The 10,818-nt window shown below is 40.3% G+C and overlaps 1 pseudogene; it reads left to right on the top strand.

The window, feature by feature from the left end:
• Positions 1-2,382: 2,382 nt before the first annotated feature.
• Positions 2,383-10,818, top strand: part of LOC103348922 (dnaJ homolog subfamily A member 1 pseudogene) — a 39,904-nt pseudogene continuing 31,468 nt past the window's right edge.

Below are 10,818 nucleotides of genomic sequence, written 5' to 3'. Positions count from 1 at the left end.
GAGGAGCAGCCGGGACTAGGACCGGCACCCATGTGGGATGCCACAGTGTAGGCGGCAGCTTTACCCACTATGCCACAGCTCTGCCCCCCACAACATTCTTGATAACTCTTGATTGAATACAACTTAACCACATGGAACCTCAACACAGCTTCGAAATACCAACATATTCACTTCCTCATCTCCCCAGGAAATTTATTTTAAAAACTAGTGCCCCTCAAATCTCTACTATTTACTACCACCCCTGTCTTCCTCTTCACTTTCAGAAGATATAGCAATTGTGCTTCACAAAGGAAAATAGTAAGCTCTCGTATGGCAACTCCATCGTCTTTTTTCCACCGTTCTTATTCCCCAACTCTTTCTCCTTCTTTTCTGTTTGTGACAGATTCTGCTCTTATGAAAGTCATTCCAATCCATCCACTTCATGTTCTGAGTTCAATCTATTTTATCTTCAACTTTTCCTTCTGACTTTTGTCCTAAATCATGTATAAATACTCAAAACTTACTTACTAAAATGAAAAAAAAAAAAACTTTCCTCCACTCCAATTGGTCTTCAATATGCTGTCAAGTCTCTTCCTTTTTGTTAAACTTCTTGAAAAAGTTGTGTAGTTCTCTTAAAATTTCCTGTATCGTCTCTGATTGAAACAAGAACAGCAGTCTCCTCTTAGGTTTCTTTTCCAAGATTACTGAGTCTAATAGAGTAGGACAAAATCACCTAATGTCTGTTGTTTAAAGAGATCTCAGCTGCACCAGTTCCTTACTCCCCATTGTCACTACTTTGGTACAAACTGCTCTGATCTGTTTAATGATGTTTTGCAAAAGCCTCTCTAATTTATCTGCTTTTTCCTCTCTCACTGTCAATTTTCTTCCTGCAGACAGAGAAGTATCACTTAAATGGCTACTTAGTACTTAACTTGCTTAAACAATAAAATCAACCTACTTACAAATACTGACCACAGTGCTTGAAACACTCTGCCTGCCTCAGCTCCATTGTTCCTGTAGCTAGTCATTTTAATACTTCAACTACAGTCTTTTTTTTTTAAAGATTTTATTTATTTTATTTGAGAGGCAGAGTTACAAACAGTGAGAGAGACAGAGAAAAATGTCTTCTATCCGTTGCTTCACTTCCCAAATGGCTGCAACGGCTGGAGCTGCACCAATCCAAAGCCAGGTGTCAGGCACTTCTTCCAGGTCTCCCATGAGGGTGCAGGGGCCCAAGGACTTGGGCCATCTTCCACTGCTTTCCCAGGCCATAGCAGAGAGCTGAATCAGAAGTGGAGCAGCCAGGACTCGAACCAGAGCCCCTATGGAATGCAGGCACTGCAGGTGGAGGATTAAACTACTGTGCCACAGTGCCGGCTCCTTCAACTACAGTCTTAGTTCATCTTCTCTGAACCCCTGAATTCAGAGAAAATTCTCTTCTTTCTCACTCTTCTGTTGATATCTCCCGTTGCCTCATTTATTTCTCTAATTATGACATGCATCACTCAGTATTGTACTTGTCTCTTTTCATGTGTGTAATAGATAGATAACCACGTTACTCTCTGCCAAGAAATCAGTAGCCCCTACCAACGTCACCCCTAAATGCAAAGGCAACAGCCTATTAGAATATGTCTTTTCAATTCCCTGTAACACCTCCCAAATGTGTGAGATGGCCTGTCAGAGAGGTAAGTATTTGAATCGAGGTCAGCTGTATTCTTTCTCCAGATATTTTGGAACTGTAACTAAGAAAGAGATGCCCCATATGTTGGAGTGCCCAAGGTGAAATAAGTGAAATGAGAGAAATATTATATGTCATTTTCCTGGGGGTGGGAATTTGGTGCTGTGGTTAAGATGTCCCTTGGTATACCCACATCCCATAACCGAGTGTCCACTTCAATTACTGACTGCTCTGCTTCTGATCTATTTTCCTGCTAATGTGCCCTGGGAAATGGTATGGTTGGCTTAAGTACTTGAGTCCCTGCCATCTATGTGGTAGACTTAGGGTGATGTGATGTTCCAGGCTCCTGGCTTTGGCCCAGCCCACTCCCAGTGCTGAAATCTAGAGAATGACACAGCAGACAGAAGCGCGCGCGCTCTCTCTCTCTCTCTCTCTCGCTCTCTCTCTCTCTTTTCAATCTCTATGAATTTCAAACAAGATGAGAATAAATAAATGCATTTTTTTAAAAATGAAGTAATTTTTCTGTCCACTGCATTTTGAATTGTTGTGTCCTCTAAGCTTTGTGTATTGAAATCCAACACTCAAAGTGCTGGTATTTGATTGAAGGTGTGGTTTAGATGTCATGAGCATAGAGTCATCAGAAATGGAATTAGTGCCCTTTTATAAAAGAGGCTTTAGGTATCTTACTTACATCTTTATTCATGTGAAGAATTGTGAAAAACACCATGAAGAACGGGTTCTCATCAGGTACCAGATATGCTCGCATCTTGATCCTGGATTTTCCAGCCTCCAGAACTGTGGACAATAAATTTCTGGATTTTTGCAGGTTGCCCACTTTAAAATATTTTGTCTTAGCAGCCTTACTAGACTAAGATGGTATCTTTTAGAGTCAAACCCCTTAGCAATCATGTCTTTTAATACTCAACTTTCTTTCTCTCTGAAAAGAATGCCCTTTAGATTTGCAAACTACATAGCCATTTTCTTCTTATGAAGTTGGTTACTTCTGCATAATTGCTGCAAAGAGTGGGGGCTGGCAGTAATGAAACACAGTTTGTATATGCCATTTGAATCAATGCAAGGTTCAACTGTTTTAGTGGCAAAAAAAAAGAGGAGAGAATTATGCCTTTCATAAAACTTAGATCTAATAAGGAAACAGAAACAAGAGCAGAGCCTAAATAAAATTTCATACCTAAAAAAAAAAAACAAATAAACAAAATATTTAGCAGTTTCAAGGGGAGAGTAATTTTCTGTTAGTGAAGTAAAGAGCCATGAAAAGAAAGTAATGAATAATATCATATGTTGAATCTGCCCTAACAGTTCATTAGTACCTAGAATGAAATTTCCAAAGGCTGAGTAAAATTACTCAGTAGGTTGCATTAACATTACTTGGAGAACCTGAGCTTATTTGAAAAAATTAGTTAACCTGTTCAAGTCCATAGCAAAGCTCTTTGATTCTTTTTTTTAACAACTAAGTGGTATTATACTAACCTATCCTGAGATGTATAGGTCCATATTCCTTCAGTGGGTATTATTGAAATGCTCTCATTTTATAACAAAAAAGTACAACTTTATGTTAAAAAAGAAAAAGAAATAAAAATCCTTTTTGATTACTCAAATATGACCACCAGATGGGTGAGATGTCTTTAAACCAAAATTTGACATCTTAGTGCTTGTAACTGATGTTTCTTAAGTGTAAAATAAATTCATGAATGCACTTTAAAACCATCTTTGCAATGTTCACACAGACTGTCTCCATTACAGTATTATTTGTGAATTTTTCATTTGCTGCCATGGGCTGTTCACCCTTTCTCCATTCATTTGTTATTCCCAGATAGCTTATTTCAGTAAACATAAGTGGTTGCATATAAAAAAACTTTTTTCCATAGTCATAAACGTCTAGCCTGTTAAACTTTCCTGAAAAGTTCAGAATAAATGGAAACATTATAAAATGTTTCCTTAGGAATGGCATTGAAGATAGAGCAAGTTTTTTTTTTTTAACTTTTATTTAATGAATATAAATTTCCAAAGTACAGCTTATGGATTACAATGGCTTCCACCCATAATGACCCTCTCACCCGCAACCCTCCCCTTTCCCACTCCCTCTCCCCTTCCATTCACATAAGGATTCATTTTTGATTCTCTTTATATACAGAAGATCAGTTTAGCATACATTAAGGAAAGATTTCAACAGTTTGCTCCCACACAGAAACATAAAGTGAAAAATACTGTTTGAGTACTAATTATAGCATTAAATCTCAATGTACAGCACACTAAGGACAAAGATCCTACATGAGGAGTAAGTGCACAGTGACTCCTGTTGTTGACTTAACAATTTGACACTCTTGTTTATGGCATCAGTAATCACCCTAGGCTCTTGTCATGAGCTGCCAAGGCTATGGAAGCCCTCTGAGTTCACCAACTCTGATCATATTTAGACAAGGCCATGGTCAAAGTGGAAGTTCTCTCCTCCCTTCAGAGAAAGGTACCTCCTTCTTTGATGACCCATTCTTTCCACTGGGTTCTCACTCACAGAGATCTTTCATTTAGTTTTTTTTTTTTTCCCCCAGAATGTCTTGGCTTTCCATGCCTGAAATACTCTCATGGGCTTTTTAGACAGATCTGCATGCCTTAAGGGCTGATTCTGAGGCCAGAGTGCTGTTTAGGACATCTGCCATTCTATGGGTCTGCTGTGTATCTCACTTCTCATGTTGGATCATTCTCTCCCTTTTTTATTCTATCAGCTAGTATTTGCAGACACTATTCTTGTTTATGTGATCCCTTTGGTTCTTAGTCCTATCATTATGATCAATTGTGAACAGAAATTGATCACTGGGACTAGTGAGATGGCATTGGTACATGCCACCTTGATGGGATTGAATTGGAATCCCCTGGTATGTTTCTAACTCTACTGTTTGAGGTAAGTCAGGTTGAGCATGTCCCGAATTGCATATCTCTTCCCTCTCTTATTCCCACTCTTATATTTAACTGTGATCACTTTCCAGTTAAGTTTCAGCACTTAAGAATAATTGTGTATTGATTACAGCATTCAACCAAAAGTATTAAGTAGAACAAACAAACAAAAATACTAAGAGGGATAACATACTAACTGAGCACCAAAAAGGAAACCTGTTAAAGGGAAATGAACAGTAAGAGAAACGGTGACTTGATCAGCCCTCACCCTGACTGTTGATGAGCAACTTAAGATATAGCAAGTTTTTTAGGTGGTAGATAGTCCAGACTTTCATCTCTCAATGTTAATATGTCAAATCATTTACAAGAGTAATCTCTGAATCCACCTAGTTTATGACCAAATTGATCTTTGAAATTCTTACCTTGGGAGACAGGCACTTAGTCATCAGTTAAGACACCACTAAGATGCCCATATTTCACATGAGATTACCTGGATTAAATTCCCAGCTCTGGCTCCTAATTCCAGCTTCCTACTAATGCATTAACTGAGAGGTAGTGGTGATGGCTTAAGTAATTCTGCTCCTGGATTGAGTTACCAACTTCTGGCTCAACTGTAGCTCCAACTCAGCCCCAGCTGTTACCAGCATTGGAGGAATGAACCAGTACAAGGGAACTGCCTCTCTCTCTCTCCCTCTTTTTTCTCTCTCACTCCCTCTTAAATTAATAAGCAAATTATCTTCTTTACAAGTTATTCTCTAAACAGAGGCAGGACAACTACCCAGTCAAATCATGTGCTTGGAAGATAAGAAAGATACTCAGGGTCCTGGAAATGTACTGGGTAACACCAGTGTCTTCATCACCATTCGCACTTTTCCTTTCCAGGGTGCTCCATTCCTGGTACCTTTCCATTTGTCTTTTATTCCATGATTATCATTTTAATAACAGCCGATAGCAATATTTTAAACCTTTTTTTTCCCTAGCACTGTAGGCTATTTTCCTGATTTATCTGGGGAAAAAGGACATCTTTGATTGGGTCCAGTGGTTCTTCTTTTTCTATACCTATACATGCATAGGCATCAGCAATGAGAACAGATCAGAGTGATTCTGTTCTGAATTCATTAACCCCCATCTGTACTGGGAATTTTATAAGGATTATTGCTAGGTCCTCTGCCGCTCTAATTCTGTAACTTCTTATCAAGTGATCTCATCTCTGTTTAACACTTCAGCCACCACCTATAAATAAATTGTTTTTATTTTTATAGCTCCTGCTCAATCTTGTTCTTCATATTGACCTGCTTAAGACACTATTTCAAGGTACTTCCACAGTATCATGTGTGAAATTCAACTTCTAATTCTCTCTCCCAATCAATAAAGTGCATCTCTTTTTTCATATTGCAAAGATAATTATCTAGTTATAATAATCACAAATTCTGGAGTCATCATCATTTATTTGAAAGAATGTGTGTGTGTGTGTGTGTGTGTGTGACAACATGTGTAAATACTCAGCCTCTACTCCAGCACCTTCTAAACTCTTCATTTTACTACATAAAGAGCAATAATTTCAAAATGCAAATCTTATCATTCAAGTTATTTGCCTATATTTGATAACGTTCTGTTGTTTTTAGGAGAAAGATGAAAACCCTTCTATGATCGCTAGCACTTTGTGTTGTCGGAAATTTATTGTCCAGCATCATCTAGAACTTTTTCCTGCTTTTTCTCATTGAACAACACCTGTACCTGTCTGACAGGAATTCCTTGAACTGTTGCTTTAGATATATTCTGTCTGTTCTCACTAGAGTGCCGTGTCCTCCCCCTCTTCACCCAAATAACTATTGCTTACTTTTAGTTCAAGTGTCCATTCCATAAGATCCTTCCCTGACCATCCCACCTGCATCTAATTCACCATCAGAAGCTTTCATGGCGCTAGATAACTCTATCACACTTAACACTCTTACAAATTGATTTTTATCTGTCTGTCTCACAACTGGCCTATAAGCTCCAAGGCAGAAGGATATATATATATATATTTTTTTTTTTTTTGACAGACAGAGTGGACAGTGAGAGAGAGAGAGAGAGAGAGAAAGGTCTTCCTTTTGCCATTGGTTCACCCTCCAATGGCCGCCGCGGCCAGCACGCTGCGGCCGGTGCACCACACTGATCCGAAGGCAGGAGCCAGGTGCTTCTCCTGGTCTCCCATGGGGTGCAGGGCCCAAGTACTTGGGCCATCCTCCACTGCACTCCCGGGCCACAGCAGAGAGCTGGCCTGGAAGAGGGGCAACCGAGACAGAATCCAGCACCCCAACCGGGACTAGAACCTGGTGTGCTGGTGCCGCTAGGTGGAGGATTAGCCTGTTGAGCCGTGGCGCCGGCCAGATATATGTCTTTTTACACAATATTGATTCATCCTTAGTACCTTCATAGTATTTAATTAAAATGTCTGCAAGTTATGTGTATGCGTACGCACATATGTGTGTGTACAAGTGTAGGGTAGGAAAGGAGTTATTGAAGCTAAAGACATAGATGGAATAAGACCACATCTTTATGCTTTTGTAAAAAGATCTATTTATTTATTTGAAAGGCAGAGTTAGAGGAGAGAGAGATGGAGACAGAGAGAGCTTCTATCTGCTGATTCACTCCCCAAGTGGCGCTGATTCACTCCCCAAGTGGCCACAATGGCCATGGCTGGTCCAGACAAAAGGCAGGTGCCAGGAGCTTCTTCCAGGTCTCCCATATGGGTAGCAAGGGCCCACACAATTGGGCCATCCTCTGCTGCTTTCCCAGGCACATTAGCAGGGAGCTGGATCAGAAGTGGAGCAGCCAAGACTCAAACTGGTGCCCAAAGGGTATGTAAGCATTGCAAGTGACAGCTTAACCTGTTGTGACACAATGTCAGCCACATATTTATGTTTTTTTTTAATATTTATTTAAAAGATAGAGTGACAGAGAGAGAGAGAGACACACACACACATACAGATTTTCCACTCAATGGTTTACTATTCAATTGGCAACAACAGGCAGTTCTGGGCCAGGCCAAAGCCAGTAGCCTTGAACCCCACTCTGTTCTCCCACGTGGGTTCCAGAGGTCCAGTCACTTGGGTCATCTTCCTTTGCAATCCCAGATGCATTAGCAGAAAGCAGGAATGGAAACAGAGTAGTTTGTACTAGAAAAGGTACTCCAATACTGCATGCGATCATGGCGAGTGGCAGTCTAACCCACTATGCCACAATGCCAGCCCCCCATTTTTTTATGCTTTGAAATCATCATCCACTAATATTTGTTGAATTCTTGACCTTTGCCCATCACTAGTCTATGATTTTACATGCATTATGTTTTATCTCATTGGAAATTGAATCTCTAATCACAGTGAGGTAAATTCAAATTCAAGCTTGCTGAATTCCTAAGCCTGAGGCCATGTAGCCTCCCAATCCGTTGATTTGGCTTCACATGATCTTCACTAGGGATTTGTTTCTGATTTTGCTCGTGAGAATTAGTGGACGTTTATTTTTGCTAGCACTTTTGTACATCATTTATTTCTCACTTTTTATAATTAATTTTTCTGTCTCACTTTCCTTCTTAAAATAGTTACCAAGGCTTGTTCTTTTTTTTTTTTTTTTTTTTTTTTTTGGACAGGCAGAGTGGACAGTGAGAGAGAGAGACAGAGAGACAGAGAGAAAGGTCTTCCTTTTGCTGTTGGTTCACCCTCCAATGGCCGCCTCCGGCTGGCGCACCACACTGATCCGATGGCACAAGCCAGGTGCTTCACCTGGTCTCCCATGGGGTGCAGGGCCCAAGGACTTGGGCCATCCTCCACTGCCTTCCCAGGCCACAGCAGAGAGCTGGCCTGGAAGAGGGGCAACTGGGACAGAATCCGGCGCCCCGACCAGGACTAGAACCCCGTGTGCCGGCGCCACAAGGTGGAAGATTAGCTTAGTGAGCCGCGGCTCTGGCTAAGGCTTGTTCTTGTCTATAGTTCCTAACAGTGCCTGTAATGGTGATTTGGATGTGGCAAATGGTGAAGAATAGTAAAATTTCATAGTGTCATGCTTATTAAATTGGGTTGACTATGAAAAAAGAATGACACTTTTAAAAACCCAAATTCCTGGACATAATTGCCAGAACATTTCTATTCAGTCTAAATGAGGTATGACTCAAGAACCATGCATTTGTAAAATTCCTCAGGTGATTCTAAGCATAGCAAGTTTGAGGGACTCATTGGAATTTAAGAATGAACTTGACCGTCTCTAGGAGCTGCAGTCTGTAACACGAGGCTCCATGTCTATGTGTTTCTGGGTCATGAATCAGATACTTCCATGAAATTCTGTAAAGACTGGAAATTGTCACTTAATGACAAAAGCACTTGTAATTTTAAGCCTAAATAATATTCTGTAGTATCTGGCTCAACTGTCAGAATTTTTTATCAATGTGAGCCTCTTAGTAAGACCCAGTCTTAGGGCCTTAGTAAGGCCCATGATACTATGAAAATGTCAAATTATTCCCTTAAAGTTCTTCACAGTGGAACTCTATGGACAGCATATTAGTATTCCATTATGCTATAAAAATTACTACCATCTTGGTGGCTTCAAAAAAGTACTTACTTATTATCTTTAAGTTCTTAAGGTGAGAAAGCCAAAAACAAATCTTACAGGACTGAAATCAAGTGTTGTTCAGGTTATTCCTGCTGGAGGCTCTGAGAATTGATTCCTTGCTTTATCCAGCTTGTAAAGGGCATATGCATTCCTTGGCTCATGGTCACTTGCCAGGAATAACATTGCTTGGACTTTTGCTTTAGTGATCTCTGACACTAAACTTCTGTTCACAATATAAGGAGCTTTGTGATTTCATTGAGCCTATCTGGATAGTCCAGGATAGTCCAGGATAATAACTCAATCAATCACATCAAAGTTCTTTTCCTCCTTTAAATTAATGTATTCATAGATCTTGGACATCCTTGAGGACTATTATTCAGCCTAACACAAATGATATCTCAAAACTATAGCCCCATTTTTGTCTGAAATACCAGATCAAACACAAGAAAATCTAGATTTTAATTCTTTTTTAACAAATATATAGTCATGCATCACCTAACAATAGCAATATGCTTGAGAAATGCATCATCAGATTTTGTGGTTGCAAATATCATAGGTACAATAAGAGAGCTAGAATGTTACCAGGAGAAATATTATTATGAAACCACCATCACATATGGAGTCATCATTGACAGAAATGCTGTTGTGTGGCATATGCTTGTATACAGTATAGATAAACAAATGATGGATGGAACCCTACCTGAATACATACATACACACACATACACAAAGAGCTTGCAAAATGCCCAAATCAACTAGGACAATCAAATAGCATAAAACTATGAGACTCTAGAAAGTCAGTCAACTGGGATAATCCATAAAAGCAACTGAAACCCAAGAAACATCAAGAGGTTCTCTTTGTGTACATCTTTCCATAGAGGCAAGGCCTCCTAATTACACACGAACACACAAATATTTCATAAAATTAGGAAAATTACTTCCTTTACAGACATATTTTTAGTGCCTAACACACAGCTTCTTTAAGAATAGTAACATACCACCCAATGTGTTAGGTAACAAAAGATCATTCTGGAGTTGTTGAGAAAATCATTTGTTTTTGTTTGTGTCCTCTAGTGGCTATGACTAGAATTTTAGACTCGAACAGCTATATTTTTTGTGAATTTAAAAAACATTTAAATGCCAAGAAATTCTACATGTTTGCCCCTCAGAAAACCTCTGAGTTTGAGGGGAGCAACTGGGAGCAACTCGGACTAGACTAAGTTACTGGAATTAAGACTTATTCTATGCATCTGCTCTCCCACAATATGGCGCTGGGAGAGGAGGAAACAGCTTCTACACAGCTGCCTCCAGTTCAACCAATAAACTGTAGGACCTGCTCCTGATTGGAGGAGAGCAGCGTACTCGGTGTGTGGGTAGCAGAGTTGGGATTGGTGGAAGAGGACTATAAAGGAGGAGAGAGACAACATGCACCAGGAACATCTATCTGAAGGAACACCTGTGCAGCCCCCGAGAGAGCCGGCCGGCGGTGTGCCGCTCCCCTGCGGAAGTGGGGAAAGTGGCAGGGGGAACCGCCCTTCCACGGAGGTGGAAGGGTCAGCAGCCAACCCGGGAAGAACCAGCAGCAAACCCGGGGACGGCCGAGCAGACAAAAGAACAGCGCAGGGTCTTGTGTCGTTCCTCCACGAAGACGGGGAGCGACATAA

Source organism: Oryctolagus cuniculus, chromosome 3, assembly GCF_964237555.1.
Source record: "Oryctolagus cuniculus chromosome 3, mOryCun1.1, whole genome shotgun sequence".
Taxonomy (NCBI): domain Eukaryota; kingdom Metazoa; phylum Chordata; class Mammalia; order Lagomorpha; family Leporidae; genus Oryctolagus; species Oryctolagus cuniculus.
This window is presented reverse-complemented; position numbering and strand designations above follow the sequence as displayed.